Source organism: Lygodium microphyllum, chromosome 4 (genome assembly GCF_053477565.2).
Source record: "Lygodium microphyllum isolate KBCC chromosome 4, Lygodium_microphyllum_v1.1.10, whole genome shotgun sequence".
NCBI lineage: Eukaryota > Viridiplantae > Streptophyta > Polypodiopsida > Schizaeales > Lygodiaceae > Lygodium > Lygodium microphyllum.
Genome location: NC_141138.1, coordinates 120,054,892 through 120,071,770, shown reverse-complemented (window position 1 = coordinate 120,071,770; position 16,879 = coordinate 120,054,892). Strand labels below are relative to the sequence as shown.

Here is a 16,879-nt window from a genome sequence, read left to right as displayed (position 1 = left end):
ACAACTAAGAAGAGGAAAACTGTTTTCAGCCTCCACCCTTGTGTGTATTCCCCCATTGTGCAAGCAAGAAAGCTTCAAGTGAGACTCCTTCCTTCTCTCCCACAATCTTGACATGGTATCAGAGCCTTGTTCGTGGTAAGGAGCTCAAGAAAGCAAGTCAAGCTCGCGGTGTTCTGGTAAGAGGAGTAGTGTTGCTTTCATTTTCTGTTTTGGGAGCAAATCTCTGCAGGTAGCACAGCTGAAAAGTGCAGGAGTGCATTGTCTCAGGTTGAGATGCCCTTCGCGGTGAAGCAAGAGGGCAGTATATGCTGTGAAAAAGGGCTTTAGCCCTTGGTGACCTTGTTTTTTTGATTTGAGGCCATTTTGGGGCCTGTTTTGGAGGCGGAAGTTTTGTGTACGCACTCAGGAAAAGGCCCAGTTTTATGCTGTGCAGCCACTATTCTACAGGTCGGTGAAAAGTTACTGTAGAAATTGCATCGTATGCTTGTGCGCAGAGACATTGGGAGTTAGAGAATCATCCTTGGTTCCTGTTTATGCAAAATCGTCACTAGGAAGTGACTGTGTGGTCAAATACCACTTTCGCCAGTTTTGCAGATTTGCCCTTGTGAGGGTGAAGCTGTGTTTTTTGCAGTGACAGAATTTTTTACAGTGTTCTGTAATGGCGTCTGATTCTCTTTCACAGATTGTCACTGCAAAGCTTGACAAGAACAACTTCCAAGCATGGAAGTTTAGAATGACGAATTTCCTCATGGGAAAAGGATATTGGGAATTTGTTGCAGGAAATGAAGAAGAACCAGTTCTTCCTGATGTTCCCAATCAGCAGCAAATGCAGGCATTTAAAGCATGGCATGAGAGAGCCAGGAAAGTTATGTATTGGCTGTTTATCAGCATTTCAGACTCTATGATTGTGCATATTCAGGATGCAAGTACGCCAAAGGAGGCACGGGATACTTTGTCAAAAATGTATAGCACAAATACGCAAGCCAGGAAAATGCAGCTCAAGCAAGAGTTGCATAATGTGCAAAGAGAAAATATGAGCATCAATGAATACCATATGAAGGTGAAGAAGATTGCAGATGCACTTACTTCCATTGGGTCGCCAGTGGAAGATGATGATTTAGTTTCTGTGACCTTGAATGGTCTAGGAAAGGATTATGCACAGTTTTGGACATCCATTTCAGTTCGTGAAAGATTTCCTGATTTTGAGGAGCTGATTGCTCTTCTAATTTCTGAGGAGCAAAGAAATGGTGGTGCATCTTCTTCAGGAGGAACTTCAAAAGAAGCTATCTTCTACTCAAATGCTGGAAGAGGTAGAGGCAGAGGTAGAGGAGGCTGATTTGGAGGCCGTGGTAGAAATCAGAATATGCAGCAAACTCAAGAAAACCAGTCCTACGGAGGAGGACGTGGTAACTCTAGAGGCAGGGGGAGCCAAAGAGGTCGTGGTGGATGGCAAAGAGGCCAAAATGCAAACAGTAATGTTGAATGCTACTATTGTGGTAAAATGGGTCATATGGCTAAAGACTGCTATAAAAAGCAGAATGACATCATGAATGGAAAACTGCAACAAGGAAATTATGCATCCTCTAGTAGAAAGGGTGATGACAGAAATGAGCATCTGTTTATGGTGCAGCACATGAACAATTCTATGACAAGTGCAGGAGAAAGCAATTATGTATGGTATGTTGACTCAGGTGCATCAAACCACATGACAGGTCATGCAGAATGGATGGAGGATGCAAGGAAAATGGAAAAACCAGGATTTGTGGAGACTGGTGATGATACTGCACATCCTATTGTGCAGATTGGAAAAATTCCCTTGTCTATGCAGGATGGGAAAAAGAAATACCTGTCCGATGTATTTCATGTCCTGAATATCACCAAGAATCTGGTTTCTGTTGGTCAAATGGTTGAATAGGGCTTGCAGGTCAGATTTAATCCTCATGGATGCTTTGTTGAGGATATGAAAAATAAAGGTCGCTTGATAGCAAAAGGAAAGAAGAAGGGCAGAATGTTTACGTTGGATGCAGACATGTCTGAATTGAGTGCAGCAATGTTTGCACATGGGACCGGTGTAGTTGCAGATATTGATATCTGGCATAAACGCATTGGTCATGTTAATGTACAACGACTTAAATCAATGCAGGCCCAAAACATTGTTGCAGGATTGCCCAAATTCAAGGTTGCAGAAATGCATAAGGTATGTGAAGCCTGTCAGTTTGGAAAACAGGCAAGGAGACCATTTCCTAGACATGTTCAAGAGAGTGAGAAGCCATTGGAATTAATCCACTCTGATGTGTGGACTACTAAAGCTGCATCTCTTGGAGGCTGTCATTATTTTGTAACTTTTATTGATGACTATAGCAAAAAAGTTTGGGTGTATTTTATGAAAAAGAAAAGTGAAGTTTTTGGGCATTTCAAAACCCTTAAAGCTATGGTTGAAAAAGAAACAGGTTTGCAAATAAAATGCCTAAGGTCAGATGGAGGGGGAGAGTACCTCTCAAATGAGTTTGCAAGGTTCCTGCAGGAACATGGCATAAAGCAGCAATATTCATGCAGTTATACCCCACAACAAAATGGAATTGCAGAAAGGAAAAACAAGCATATTGGAGAGGTATCTCATGCCATGCTTAATGAAAAAGACTTGCCAGATTTTTATTGGGCTGAAGCAGTTGCTACAACAGTCTACATAATGAACAGGACTCCCACTGCAACAATACATGGAATGACTCCAGAGGAGAGGTATACTGGTAGGAAACCAGATATTTCTCATTTGAAAATTTTTTGTTGCATTGCCTATGTACATGTGCGAGATGAGTTGAGATCCAAGTTGGATCCAAAAGCTGAGAAGTGCATCTTTATTGGTTACTCTCTGCAGCAAAAAGGGTATAGATGCTATAACCCTTCTACTCGTAAGTTTACAGTGAGCAGAGATGTTGTTTTTTATGAGATGAGTAGCTGGTATACAGTAAATGTGATTGATGATATAGATGCACAAAATGATAATGCTGCACAGAATTCACAGCAGCAGTCGCAAAATATTAGTGGACCTGGAGCGTCCTCTAGTAGTGGTTCACATTCTTCGCCATGGACAGGCAGATTGAGATCAGGAGAATCTCCTCAAAGCAATGCAGATAGTGGTATGCAGGTATCACGAAAAGGAAAAGAGAAGGTTGATCAGCCCATGTTTGATGTGAATGCAGGTCACTCTTATGTGGATGGTGAATCCAGTGGCTCAGAACAGAGCATTGATGATGAGTTGGGTATTCCTTCTATTGTTACACCTGGAGTAAGGAAGACCAGGGATGTTTTGAGAGCACCTGGGAGTGAACCTACTTTGCGCAGGTCTACGAGAGCTAGGTATCCTGTGGATAGGCTGAAATATGATGGATTTACAGCCATTCACTATGCATATATGGTCAAAGTGATACAGGAACTAGAACCCACTTCTTTTGAGTAAGCCATGGGAAAAGAAAAATGGGAGAAAGCCATGGATGAAGAAATGGATGCCTTGGAAGCAAATGCTAAATGGGAATTGATACCTTTGCCTAAAGGTAAAAATGCAATTGGCTGTAAGTGGGTTTATAAGGTGAAGCACAATGCAGATGGTTCTGTGAACAGATACAAGGCAAGATTAGTAGTCAAGGGGTATGCACAAACATATGGCATTGACTATGAAGAAACATTCAGTCCGGTTGCAAGGATGGAAACTGTAAGAGCAGTCATTGCTATGGCTGCATCAAAGGGATGGTCTTTACATCAGATGGATGTAAAGAATACCTTCTTGCATGGTGATTTGCAAGAAGAGGTCTATATGGAGCAGCCACCAGGTTATGTGCATGCTGTTCATCCTGAGTTTGTTTGCAAGTTGAAGAAAGCCTTGTATGGCTTGAAGCAAGCACCTAGAGCATGGTCTGACAAGATAGGACAGTATCTTATCACTATTGGTTTTCAGATTTCCAAGGCAGATTTCTCACTTTATGTGAGAAAAATAGAGAAATGTATTATGCTGCTTGTCATTTATGTTGATGATTTGATTATGACAGGTGACAGTGATGAAGATATCCTTCATGTGAAAATGCAATTGAAGCAGAAGTTTGAGATGAAGGATTTGGGAGAGCTGCGTTATTTCTTGGGCATTGAGGTTATTAGATCACCAAGTGGGATACAGCTCTTGCAGAGGCAATATGGATTGGACATGCTGTCCAAATATGGGATGACAGGTTGTAAGCCTATTTCAGTTCCTTTGGAGCAGAATGTGAAGCTGAGCACAGATGCAGGTGAGCTTCTAGAAGACCCTACTATGTATAGACGCATAGTAGGAAGTTTGATTTATATGACTATTACCAGGCCAGATTTGAGCTATGCTGTTGGATTGGTAAGTCAGTTTATGCAGGCTCCAAGAAAACCACATTTGGATGCGGCTAGACGCATACTCAGGTATGTGAAGTCCACATTGCAGTATGGACTATTTTATGAGACTGGGGTTCAGATACAGTTGCATGGATACACTGATGCTGATTGGGTTGGTAGTATCTCTGATAGACGATCTACCAGTGGATATATGTTCTCTTTTGGGAGTGCTGCAGTCACTTGGAATAGCAAGAAACAGCCTACAGTTGCCTTGTCAAGCACAGAGGCTGAGTACAGGGGTGCAGCAATGGCTGCATGTGAGGTAGCTTGGTTGCATAAGCTACTTTATGATATGCATCAGTCTACAGATGGGCCAGTTGTCATTTATTGTGACAACATGAGTAGTATACACTTGGCAAATAACCCAGTCTATCATGCTAGAACAAAGCACATTGAGGTGCATTATCACTATGTGCGAGAGAGGGTTTTACTAGGTCTTATTGATCTAGTTTATGTCAGCACAGAGGATCAGGTAGCTGACATATTCACGAAGGCATTGGGCGCAGAGAAGCTGCGCAAGTTCAGAGACCTGCTTGGTGTGCAGGAATTGGGATTGAGCTCGAGGGGGAGTGTTGAGATATCGAGCTCCACTCGTGATACGCCAGGGTGACCGTTGTGTATTTATGTCACCGACTTGTCAGTTGTAGATGCGGTTGGTACACCGCCCATGAATAATAGCTACATGATAGCTATCCTTATCTACTCTAGTTCGTGGCTCAGTTAGTATGCCACCTTAGTTAGTTGAGTTTGGTTTGAGACCCATATATAGGGTTCTTCTATTTCTTTGTATTAGAGTTCTTTTTGCCTTACACAACTAAGAAGAGGAAAACTGTTTTCAGCCTCCACCCTTGTGTGTATTCCCCCATTGTGCAAGCAAGAAAGCTTCAAGTGAGACTCCTTCCTTCTCTCCCACAATCTTGACAACTATTGTCAAAATGTTGCTACTTGTGCAACCATTTGCAAATGCATGATCTATTATGTGTTGCCACTGGATCCTACAATGACACATTTGGTGATCCATGTTGGGGAGCATGCTCACAGTGGTCAACAAGGCACAAAGAGGGCAACCCTTGACAAGGTGCGAAGGCTTGTGAGCATGGTCCTAAAGATCGAAAAGGGAGGCCCATGAAAAATACAGATGCTAGTCACTCGACAAATGTTGTTTGAATCTTTAACAAAAGAAGACGAGTTGGAGGCGACTGAGGTGGACCTTAATCATTTTCTAGAAGAAATGATGCCACTTGTGCAGAATAAAGGGTAAGCTTGTGCATTATTATTTTCTGCTTACAATGTATGTCCTGCATTTGTAATAACCATCTAATAAATACATAGGTTCAAAGGCATTGTTTCACAAGAGAGAGCCAAACAAGGTCAAGTGGTTGGTGATGGGTATGACAACATACTTCTTTTGCAAAAACGTTGTGTCTTCCCATTTTTCCATGGAAGTAGATTTCCGGGACAAGGTGATGCCAAGGAGAAGTGCTACTTGTTTAAAATTTCCACCAAGGGACCAACATCAGGGGTGGACTTAGTTAATCGTATGAGGCGAATAGGGACTGGAGATTTACGACGTGCATGGGTGCACTTTGATCATACCCATAGGATTGATGGGTGGGCAACTATGTCTTGTTCAGTTTATGATCACGGGTATGTGGCAACATAATTAAAGCTTGTATTGAAATTAAATTTTTGTTAATGAACACTATACTAATGTATCAATCATGAACTAGCATGAGAGCATTACAGGTAATTGCAATATGTGAATTTAAAGAGGAGGACGAAGAGTCTCAAATCCTGTTTTGGAGAAATTTGAATTCTGTCATGGTTCAATGTGGCCATGATCCACCTAACTTTGCTAGATTTATGTCCGATGAGGCAAGTGCAAATTGGATGGCAATAAGGGCTGTGTACAATGGAGGACCTCATAACATAATGGAAGGGAGGGAGCACTCTTGTCTTTTTCATTGGGAGCAAAGTTTGCAAAAGCATACCAAGAAATTAGTCACTGTGGATAAACAAATGCATCACATTGAATTGTGTGAAGAATAGAGGCTAACAAGGACAACTCAACTAGCCTCACTTCATGCCTCTGCTATCTGAGATTGGTGGGCACGAAATGTAAACAAGGAACACATCAAGGCTTTGGATAGGTGGTTGAAATGGTGGGAGCAAAGAATTGCCCCACTGGGGAGGAATTGAATCTCATGTAAGTGTGTCATTTTTTCTAGCTCATTAAGATTTGTTGCACAATGTAGCAATGGGGAGAGCTACTGATTCTATTTTTGGATTTGACTCCGCAGGCTAACAAAAGTCCTTGGGAACATGCTCAAATTCCAAGCATAAACTTATCAAAAAGTGTCCATGATAGTTGGTTAGCAGGTGAGAGTGGAAAACGAAAGATATCACTTTATGATGCATGTGTTAGTGATGTTTTGAATGCATATATTCAATGTGCAAAGAGGTTGGGCTATACCACAAGGAGGTTTATTGGATCTGGGCCTTCTATGGAGTCTTTGTTGGCTAGTGCCAGCAAAAGGGAATCCCCAAATCCCACCTCTGTTGCACGTGCGTTGCAAGGTGTTGTAGTTGGAAGTCATTTGTACGAGGAGCCTATAATGCAAGGTGATAGGGAGACTGTGCAAAGAAAAAAGAAGGGAGGTGGAGCAACTGTAAGTTCTCATAGACCGGGGTGCATGATGGAGTCAAGGCAAAGAAAAATCAGGGGCAGGCCGTGGAGTATACAGTTTGACGATGGAAAGATGGAAGAGACATGTATCCAAGAGGATGAGGAGATACCAATCAAGCCCTTTGCAAGTGGAGTAAGTGCACCAGATGCGGGAACATCAACCCACGTAGAAGAGGTAGAAGTGGCATAGGAGGAGTGGGCTTTACGAAGGACACCACCTAACTGTGTGAGAAAGTGTTTTGGTATGGAGGGTAGAAAGAATTGCAACAGCAAATTACAGAGTCGGCAAGTGAGGTTAGTTGCGCCCTGCTTTTGGTCTAAGAGAGCCTATAAGAACAAGGCCATTGCACAATGGATATGGTTCTGTAATCATGATGTCAAGCATACAAACGTTGTGCAGAAACAAGTGATAGCATCACCAATTGTTCCATCTTTGTGGCCAGTTGATATAGGAATAAATATATCAAAGGAAGAGTGTAGCAGCCTAAGACAGGCTGGTTTCAAGTTTGCCTGCTTTATAGCACCACCAAGGAACGAGAAGAGCAAACCTCCTATTTCTACAGAATGTGGTTCAAGTGGGAGAAGACGCAAGTGGAGACATGGAATTTCCAAAGATGCACAAAAGAGAATAGAGGCAGCTGGTTGCATGGTTGTGACATTCTTGGAGGAGGTAGTGCAACTTGAGAGACAACATTCAGTATTTTGAGTCTTGATAGAGAGTTGTTATGATGTGCACATCAAAGAAGAGCCTAGGTGCACTTGTCTTGATTTTCAAAAAAGAGAATCCACCCAAAAGGCATTTCTTGCTTGCAAACATATGTATTATGTGTACATGCACATGCTTGGCCTTCAACCCAAGGAGCACATGGTCATACATCAGCCTGCACTAACTCCCATTGACCTTGCGTTTGTGTTAGGGCAAACACATAAGATATGTCAAGATTGTGGGAGAGAAGGAAGGAGTCTCACTTGTAGCTTTCTTGCTTGCACAATGGGGGAATACACACAAGGGTGGAGGCTGAAAACAATTTTCCTCTTCTTAGTTGTGGAAGCCAAAAGAACTCACATACAAAGAAAATAGGAGAACCCTATATATGGGTCTCAAACCAAACTCAACTAACTAAGGTGGCATACTAACTCAGCCACCAACTAGAGTAGATAAGGATAGCTGTCATGTAGCTATTATTCATGGGCGGTGTACCAACCGCATCTGCAACTGACAAGTCGGTGACATAAATACACAACGGTCACCCTGGCGTATCACGAGTGGAGCTCGATATCTCAACACTCCCCCTCGAGCTCAATCCCAATTCTTGCACACCAAGCAGGTCTCTGAACTTGCGCAGCTTCTCTGCGCCCAATGCCTTCATGAATATGTCAGCTACCTGATCCTCTGTGCTGACATAAACTATATCAATAAGACCTAGTAAAACCCTCTCTCGCACATAGTGATAATGCACCTCAATGTGCTTTGTTCTAGCATGATAGACTGGGTTATTTGCCAAGTGTATACTACTCATGTTGTCACAATAAATGACAACTGGCCTATCTGTAGACTGATGCATATCATAAAGTAGCTTATGCAACCAAGCTACCTCACATGCAGCCATTGCTGCACCCCTGTACTCAGCCTCTGTGCTGGACAAGGCAACTGTAGGCTATTTCTTGCTGCTCCAAGTGACTGCAGCACTCCCAAAAGAGAACACATATCCACTGGTAGATCATCTATCAGAAATACTACCAGCCCAATCAGCATCAGTGTATCCATGCAACTGTATCTGAACCCGTCTCATAAAATAGTCCATACTGCAATGTGGACTTCACATACCTGAGTATGAGTCTAGCCGCATCCAAATGTGGTTTCCTTGGAGCCTGCATAAACTGACTTACCAATTCAATAGCATAGCTCAAATTTGGCCTAGTAATAGTCATATAAATCAAACTTCCTACTATGCTTCTGTACATAGTAGGGTCTTCTAGAAGCTCACCTGTATCTGTGCTCAGCTTCACATTCTGCTCCAAAAGAACTGAAATAGGCTTACAGCCTGTCATCCCATATTTGGACAGCATGTCCAATCCATACTGCCTCTGCAAGAGCTGTATCCCACTTGGTGATCTGATCACCTCAATGCCCAAGAAATAACGCAGCTCTCCCAAATCCTTCATCTCAAACTTCTGCTACAACAACATTTTCACATGAAGGATATCTTCATCACTGTCACCTGTCATAATCAAATCATCAACATAAATGACAAGTAGTATAATATCTTTCTCTGTTTTTCTCACATAAAGTGAGAAATCTGCCTTGGAAATCTGAAAGCCAATAGTGACAAGATACTGTCCTATCTTGTCAAACCATGCTCTAGGTGCTTGCTTCAAGCCATACAAGGCTTTCTTCAATGTGCAAACAAACTCAGGATAAACAGCATGCACATAACCTGGTGGTTGCTCCATATAGACCTCTTCTTGCAAATCACCATGCAAGAAGGCATTCTTTACATCCATCTGATGTAAAGACCATCCCTTTGATGCAGTCATAGTAATGACTGCTCTTACAGTTGCCATCCTTGCAACCGGACTGAATGTTTCTTCATAGTCAATGCCATATGTTTGTGCATACCCCTTGACTACTAATCTTGCCTTGTATCTATTCACAGAACCATCTGCATTGTGCTTCACCTTATAAACCCACTTATAGCCAATTGCATTTTTACCTTTAGGCAAAGGTACCAATTCCCATGTAGCATTTGCTTCCAAGGCATCCATTTCTTCATCCATGGCTTTCTCCCATTTTTCTTTTCCCATGGCTTCCTCAAAAGAAGTGGGTTCTGGTTCCTGTATCACTTTAACCATATATGCATAGTGAATGGCTGTAAATCCATCATATTTCAGCCTATCCACAGGATACCTAGCTCTCGTAGACCTGCGCAAAGTAGGTTCACTCCCAGGTGCTCTCAAAACATCCCTGGTCTTCCTTACTCCAGGTGTAACAATAGAAGGAATACCTAACTCATCATCAATGCTCTGTTCTGAGCCACTGGATTCACCATCCACATAAGAGTGACCTGCATTCACATCAAACATGGGCTGATCAACCTTCCCTTTTCCTTTTCGTGATACCTGCATACCACTATCTGCATTGCTTTGAGAAGATTCTCCTGATCTCAATCTGCCTGTCCATGGCGAAGAATGTGAACCACTGCTAGAGGACGCTCCAAGTCCACTAATATTTTGTGACTGCTGCTGTGAATTCTGTGCAGCATTACCATTTTGTGCATCTACATCATCAATCACATTTACTGGTTTATACCAGCTACTCATCTCATAAAAAACAACATCTCTGCTCACTGTAAACTTACGAGTAGAAGGGTTATAGCATCTATACCCTTTTTGCTGCAGAGAGTAACCAATAAAGATGCACTTTTCAGCTTTTGGATCCAACTTGGATCTCAACTCATCTCGCACATGTACATAGGCAATGCAACCAAAAATTTTCAAATGAGAAATATCTGGTTTCCTACCAGTATACCTCTCCTCTGGAGTCATTCCATGTATTGCTGCAGTGGGAGTCCTGTTCATTATGTAGATTGCTGTAGCAACTGCTTCAGCCCAATAAAAATCTGGCAAGTCTTTTTCATTGAGCATGGCACGAGATACCTCTCCAATATGCCTGTTTTTCCTTTCTGCAATTCCATTTTGTTGTGGGGTATGACTACATGAATATTGCTGCTTTATGCCATGCTCCTGCAGGAACCTTGCAAACTCATTTGAGAGGTACTCTCCCCCTCCATCTGACCTTAGGCATTTTATCTGCAGGCCTGTTTCTTTTTCAACCATAGCTTTAAGGGTTTTAAAATGCCCAAAAACTTCATTTTTCTTTTTCATAAAATACACCCAAACTTTTCTGCTATAGTCATTAATAAAACTGACAAAATAATGACAGCCTCCAAGAGATGCAGCTTTAGTAGTCCACACATCAGAGTGGATTAATTCCAATGGCTTCTCACTCTCTTGAACATGTCTAGGAAATGGTCTCCTTGCCTGTTTTCCAAACTGACAGGCTTCACATACCTTATGCATTTCTGCAACCTTGAATTTTGGCAATCCTGCAACAATATTTTGGGCTTGCATTGATTTAAGTCGTTGTACATTAACATGACCAATGCGTTTATGCCAGATATCAATATCTGCAACTACACCGGTCCCATGTGCAAACATTGCTGCACTCAATTCAGGCATGTCTGCATCCAATGTAAACATTTTTCCCTTCTTCTTTCCTTTTGCTATCAAGCGACCTTTATTTTTCATATCCTCAACAAAGCATCCATGAGGATTAAATCTGACCTGCAAGTCCTGCTCAACCATTTGACCAACAGAAACCAGATTCTTGGTGATATTTGGAACATGAAATACATTCGACAGGTATTTCTTTTTTCCATCCTGCATAGACAAGGGAATTTTTCCAATTTGCATAATAGGATGTGCAATATCATCACCAGTCTCCACAAATACTGGTTTTTCCATTTTCCTTGCATCCTCCATCCATTCTGCATGACCTGTCATGTGGTTTGATGCACCTGAGTCAACATACCATACATCGTTGCTTTCTTCTGCACTTGTCACAGAATTGTTCATGTGCTGCACCATAAATAAGTGCTCATTTCTGTCATCACCCTGTCTACTAGAAGATGCATAATTCCCTTGTTGCAATTTCCCATTCATGATGTCATTCTGCTTTTTATAGCAGTCTTTAGCCATATGACCCATTTTACCACAGTAGTAGCATTCAACATTGCTGTTTGCATTTTGGCCTCTTTGCCATCCACCACGACCTCTTTGGCTCCCCCTGCCTCTAGAGTTACCATGTCCTCCTCCATAGGACTGGTTTTCTTGAGTTTGCTGCATATTCTGATTTCTACCACGGCCTCCAAATCGGCATCCTCTACCTCTGCCTCTACCTCTTCCAGCATTTGAGTAGAAGACAGCTTCTTTTGAAGTTCCTCCTGAAGAAGATGCACCACCATTTCTCTGCTCCTCAGAAATTAGAAGAGCAATCAACTCCTCAAAATCAGGAAATCTTTCACGAACTGAAATGGATGTCCGAAACTGTGCATAATCCTTTCCTAGACCATTTAAGGTCACGGAAACTAAATCATCATCTTCCACTGGCGACCCAATGGAAGCAAGTGCATCTGCAATCTTCTTCACCTTCATGTGGTAGTCATTGATGCTCATATTTTCTCTTTGCACATTATGCAACTCTTGCTTGAGCTGCATTTTCCTGGCTTGCGTATTTGTGCTATACATTTTTGACAAAGTATCCCATGCCTCCTTTGGCGTACTTGCATCTTGAATATGCACAATCATAGAATCTGAAATACTGATAGACAGCCAATACATAACTTTCCTAGCTCTCTCATGCCACGCTTTAAATGCCTGCATTTGCTGTTGATTGGGAACATCAGGAAGAACTGGTTCTTCTTCATTTCCTGCAACAAATTCCCAATATCCTTTTCCCATAAGGAAATTCGTCATTCTAAACTTCCATGCTTGGAAGTTGTTCTTGTCAAGCTTTTCAGTGACAATCTGTGAGAAAGAATCAGATGCCATTACAGAACACTGCAAAAAATTCTGTCACTGCAAAGAACACAGCTTCAGCCTCACAAAGGCAAATCTGCAAAACTGACGAAAGTGGTATTTGACCACACAGTCACTTCCTAGTGACGATTTTGCATCAACAGGTAACAGGGATGATTTTTTAACTCCCAATGTCTCTGCGCACAAGCATACGATGCAATTTCTACAGTAACTTTTCACCGACCTGTAGAATAGTGGCTGCACAGCATAAAACTGGGCCTTTTCCTGAGTGCGTGCAGAAAACTTCCGCCTCCAAAATAGGCCCCGAAATGCCCTAAAATAAAAAAAACAAGGTCACCGAGCATATACTGCCCTCTTTCTTCACCGCGAAGAGCGTCTCAACCTGAGACAATGCACTCTTGCAATTTCCGATTGTACTACCTGCAGAGATCTGCTCCCAAAACAGAAAATGAAAGCAACACTACTCCTCTTACCAGAACACCGCGAGCTTGGATTGCTTTCTTGAGCTCCTTACCGCGAACAAGGCTCTGATACCATGTCAAGATTGTGGGAGAGAAGGAAGGAGTCTCACTTGTAGCTTTCTTGCTTGCACAATGGGGGAATACACACAAGGGTGGAGGCTGAAAACAATTTTCCTCTTCTTAGTTGTGGAATTCAAAAGAACTCACATACAAAGAAAATAGGAGAACCCTATATATGGGTCTCAAACCAAACTCAACTAACTAAGGTGGCATACTAACTGAGCCACGAACTAGAGTAGATAAGGATAGCTGTCATGTAGCTATTATTCATGGGCGGTGTACCAACCGCATCTGCAACTGACAAGTCGGTGACATAAATACACAACGGTCACCCTGGCGTATCACGAGTGGAGCTCGATATCTCAACAAGATATGCCCTGTTATGTAGGAAGCCCAAAGTAAGCATGGCTCATTCATTGTTCTGGCCAACTCATCATCATGCACTTCATTAGGGTGTGACATGTCCTTTTTGTTATATGAAGATCGATCAAGGCGTAGCAATCTTGGAACCTTTCTAGATATTGTACTCCTTTTGGGTAATGCAAAAATTTGGAATGTTATTATTTGTTGTGATTATTCAGCACCATTGCTCCCTTTACTGTGAATGGTTTAGTATTCTCCTTGGGAGCTCCCAAATGATGATGCATGCATGATGCATAATATATGTTTATGTTAAAGAAGAGCAGTAGTGTGTGACATGTCGTTTGTAGAAAGCATCCAAGGTTGTTTCAAAAAGCTCTAAAAATCAATTTCAATTGCAAAAGAACGAAATCAAAAGCTCGCAAAAATAACACACCCCAAAAGTTGAGGTTTAGGGATAGTGATGCCAATATATTTAAAGAGACAGTTGCTAAATTTCATAAGTCCATGGTGGAGGCATGGACTACAAATAGCATAACACACTACATGGTCAGTATTGCCACCATTACAAAAAAAAATCATCATGTCGAATTAGTTTGTGTTTCTAATCTCTCTTCTTGTGCAGTATATACTTGAAGCACATGGTCCATACTTTGCAGATCAAGGAAGTTTGGCAGTATCATCAACTCAAGGCATGGAATGATCTCATTGGCAAGCTCACTGTGCTTTTCAAAAGGCAATTAATCATGGAGGTGGCATCAATGATTTCAATTCTATGAGGCAATTATTACAATGGTAGTATAGGAGATTAGAGATACGATACGAGGAAAAAGAAAAGAAGTCCAAAACCGCTCAAGCGGAATTTATAAGTAGGGCAATATATGAAGTGAGAAAAGCAAGATATGAAAACAACACAGCTAGACAACGCGATGCAGAATGGTCGACAACCTAAGAGAGAGATGGCAAGAAATGGAGACCTAGATAAAGATAATACTTTTGATGCATTTAGAGTCAACGAGTGAGCACACGTTCTAAGGATATGACACATCAATACTCCTACCTTTAACATGAGATGTCTTTTGCAAATTTTGTTTAAAATTTCCAAGGTTTGTCACTATGTTTTTCAAAGTCTATTTCAGACTATGTTTTTAAGTTACGAAAAGCCAATTTCAAAATCCTAAGACAAAGATATGAAAATTCCAAACCTTGGAACATTCACTAGCCTAGATAGAGAGGGGCATGAGGGGGGTGGTAGGAGAGAGAGAGAGATAGGAATGGGGTGGGGTGGAGAAATGAAATGAAATGATAATTTTAAAGTTCATTTACACCACAATAAGTTTAAAAGTTTTGTACTTAAGCCAAGTCTCTCCTTTCATTTTTTTCCATTACTCTTCACTCTACCCTCCACCTTTCTATCCTTTATCATCACAACCATGGCACGTTCCAAGATTTCTATCAAGAAGGCACCTACAAAAGCAAGAGCTCAATACTCTTCTGAATCTAGTGAGCATATTGTGAGTGACAAAGGTCCCCTAGAGGCCGACAATGATGGCCTTACTGTAGCTAATAGTGGTGGCACTATTTTATCTAACAATGGTGACCCTAGTGTGGTCAATAATGATGGTTTGCCATTGTCCAGAAATGGTGGTCCACATGCTCCAGTTGCTCCACCTCTCACTACTACTCCAACTGGTAATACACGTCCTCCAACACATAAGAAGTGAAGATGGAGACCATGCACAGTTGCGCTACACCTGAGATAAGGAAATTCCAAAAGAGTGCTAACTTGATTATTCCTAAGGCACCATTCTCTAGGTTGGTGCGAGAAATACTGCAATATCTATAGTTAGGGCATCATCACAAGTTCTTTTCAAGGAACCAAGCAAGGAATGTGGGGTGATGGTCAAGCCAAGCCTTGCTTGCTCTCCAAGAAGCAACTGAAAGTTAGTTGATTGATCTAATGAGTGATTATCAACTTTTTGCCATTGGTCCATAGAGGCTAGATGTATGCCCTGAAGAGTCTAGAAGATAGACAAATGATGTATTCTCTAGGAAGAGATGCTCAAAATCCCATATGCATAGTGAGGTACAATTGTACAATCCAAAAAGCTATAAAGGCATGTACTTGACACTCATTTTAACATATGGTACAATCAATTTGAGTCACTCAAGAATGTATTTATGAGTCCAAGCTAATCTATCTTGGAACCTAATTCACTTGAGCTCAAATTTCTCATTCTAATCATGTATAGTATGTTTGATTTCTGTCCACCATAGCTCATCTAGTTCTAGGTCCATGATTCTCAACATGGTATCAGAGCCATGGATGAGCTAGGTAGCTAGTGGTGTGGTTTCTTTTGTTTGGCTTTAGGGCCAATGACCTCAAGAGAGAGCCAAGATCTAGTTTCGTGATGCTCCCATCTGCATCTCGATCAAACTTGAAAAAAAATTTCCTTCAATTCAGCTAGTTGTTCTTGATCAAGAGGTGCACGAGCCATGGCGAGGGACTTCCTGGAAAAATGGGTTGGATCATAGGGATGGAGTATAACAGCCTAGTTATTTTACTAGAAATGCCCCCTTAAATGCTAAAGAGATACATACTAGGTCTCATCAATATTCAATTGCAGGGTATAATAACCCTGAGGCACAGAGATCATATGCTTTCTTCAGATAATCCACTGGACGGATAGTGAAGGTGGAGAGCATATGACACATAGAGTAGATACCAATAACAACGGTTTGATCGAGTCTCAAGAGTTTGTTGATCTTCATGCCTCTGATTTGAGCAAGGAACAACCATCACCATACACAGAAGAGTAGTTACATGCTCTTTTTCATGCATTTGACATCAATGGCAATGACTTTATTATAGCATCGGAGCTGGCTCATTCAATGGCAAGGCTTAGACATGCACTCATAGATAAGGAGCTCACTGAAATGATAAAAGAGGCAGACATAGATGGTGATGGAAGAGTATGCTATTCAAAAATTGCAATTGCAATCACTTCTACTATTTTTGAAGCTGTGTCAAGCCTTGGATCAGCAGCTTGAGTCATTCTATTATGCTAACAATCAACAGAGACAGAGAAAAGAATAGGAGTCAAGAGGAGATAAAGAAGAGAGAAATCAATAGAGTCCCCTCCACAGTCGCAACTAGAATAGTGACCTGCTGATTGAAACCGCGCCATTTTCTGGTGGCTATCTCTGTTCGTCTCATGATTCATTGTCATTATCTTTTTAAAAAAAATCTAAGGTTGAAAATCCTTATCACTAAAGCCTCTTCACACAAATCATTTCTCACACT

At 41.6% G+C, this 16,879-nt stretch overlaps 1 pseudogene; it reads left to right on the top strand.

The window, feature by feature from the left end:
• The first annotated feature begins 5,566 nt into the window (after positions 1-5,566).
• Positions 5,567-16,626, top strand: LOC148037541 (uncharacterized; annotated as a pseudogene).
• Positions 16,627-16,879: the final 253 nt, after the last annotated feature.